The sequence below is a fragment of the Gadus morhua genome, chromosome 7 (assembly GCF_902167405.1).
Source record: "Gadus morhua chromosome 7, gadMor3.0, whole genome shotgun sequence".
NCBI lineage: Eukaryota > Metazoa > Chordata > Actinopteri > Gadiformes > Gadidae > Gadus > Gadus morhua.
In genome coordinates, this window is record NC_044054.1 from 8,014,714 (window position 1) to 8,016,819 (window position 2,106).

General features: G+C 45.1%; 1 protein-coding gene across 2 annotated transcripts in view; it reads left to right on the forward strand.

Moving 5' to 3' along the window:
• Positions 1-695: 695 nt before the first annotated feature.
• crfa4 (cytokine receptor family, class I receptor 4) overlaps positions 696-2,106 on the forward strand; it is a 40,364-nt gene continuing 38,953 nt past the window's right edge. For both annotated transcript variants that reach the window (XM_030360002.1, XM_030360003.1), the window contains exon 1: positions 696-909. The gene's annotated coding sequence lies outside the window, so the exon portion shown is untranslated. The remainder of the gene's footprint in view (positions 910-2,106) is intronic.

The following is a 2,106-nucleotide window of genomic DNA, read 5'->3' on the forward strand; positions in this document are numbered from 1 at the left end:
AAAGAGGAGCACATCACTACCCTGTCCGAAATCCGAAATCAGTGTGGTCAAGAGCGGCTGTCTGACCTCCTCCTGCTGTCCTTAGAGAAGGACATACCAATCGACAAAGAAGAGGTTCTGAAGGCTTCCCTTTTGAAGCTTTGCATTTTTAATATGTCATTTTGGAGAAACTTATCAGTGACTTGATAGGATGTTGTTTAATTATGTTGGTGTTCATGTTATGTTCTTCTTCTTCAAGTCATGTTTTTCTGCATTATCGTTAGTAGTAGTTATTTCAGTGTTTTACTTATTTGTATTAATATATTAATAAAGACCCTTTTATTCTCAGTCCTTCATATAGCCTGTCAGTTTTTTTTGGGGGGGGGGTGCCCTTTTTTCAGGTCAGAGCAACTGCCCCTCAAAATTCCTGTGCACGTCCCTGGGTAGCATAAATTGGCAGAGCACCGGTATAAAAAGATAAGGCTTCACCAGCGGAGGACGTCGGAGCGCGTGTCGCGTCTCCTTGGAGCTGAGATAGGGGCGGGGCTTAGATAGGGGCGGGGCGGGTGGGCGATGGAGGGGAGGGGCGAAGCTGTGGCTGTGGACATGAAGGATTTAGCGCTCAGATGAGCACCGCCGAGCTCGCGTGGACAGCTTTCCAACGCAACGAACCCCCCCCCCCCACACACACTCAGACACACACACACACACACACACACACACACACACACACACACACACACACACACACACACACACACACACACACACACACACACACACACATACCACGCGACTGTAGCGAGCGGAAGAGATTAAAGTACATCAAGCTCGTGGTTGGAGGAATCCCTTGTTTTCCCGGGAAGCTGCGCTCGCAGCCTCACGGGGCTGAAGTTTTGGAACAGCTCACGCGTTTCTTCCACGCGACAGGTACGTCCGTGTCCTCTTCATCCTCGCGCTGTTGTTGTCACGTAACTTAACTTTAACACGATTTGAAGACGCTATTTTCTTTTTTCGTGTGTTCCTGAGTTTGAAAAAAGGCATGCAACCTGTTGAACGTTGCCAACGTGAGGCGCGTGAGCCAGTTTACCTGAGCGGGAGCGCGTGTGATGCTGTGTGTCTCGCGCCAGCTGATTCCAAGCTCATCGTCGTGTGCGATGCAGCAGGGGCGCGCGGACAGTTTTGGGGGCTACCAGCTGAGTCCGCTTCAGCCGCCCCTACATAAGCCCCATGTACAATTCAAAACAAACAATTTATTATATGTATTTTTATAGGGTTGTATGCTCGGGTTGTATATACTTGAAATCCCTTCTTCTTGTCTTTTTCATTACACATTTACAAAACTGTTTCATATTCCATTTGGAATAACTGACGCATTAAACCTCAAAGAGTTTATAATTTCATGGTTTCACGTTGCAAAAAAAACTAACATTTTTAGTATTTTGACACATTGACATTTGACATATTTTGCATAAAAATGAGTATTTAGTTGAATGATTATCATTTAAAACGTCCTCACCCCCTCCCTTGTTATTCGGTTATCCTTAATTTCAGCATGTTAATTACAGCATGTTATCAGCATTATATCATGCTGATAACATGCTGATTACTTGTTGATAACATGGCTTTATCACCCATCACAAGCGATTACTCAGCCCTATCGCGCATGATAGTGAATAGCAAGAGAAATATCTAAATGACTTTCTAATCAACGAACACTAAAACAAATATTATTTTTCACTGTGCCAGCTTCCCTCGTAAAATGAGATTGCGAACTGAGTTCACCTTTTAAACTCACGTGGGAGTTTAAGAAAATGGAGCCAACTTTATTAGTCGTTGATACAATAAAGGATTGGATAACACACACTGGCCCGGTCAGTCCTCTGCTTGGATGGGAGGTGGTTGGTTAATAGCCCGACTCCAACGGTAAAGGTTGGATTTCCTCAGGGAATTTTGAAAAGCAGCCAAATGCTGATACCAAGTTCAGAGTTCATCTAGACTCTGCATAGCAACCCTCTCCCCCCCCCCCCCCCCCCCCCCCTTATACTTATTGTATGTTTGTGCGTCCTGCACTTAATGTACGCACTTATTGCATGTTGTACGTCCTGGCACTTAATGTATGCACTT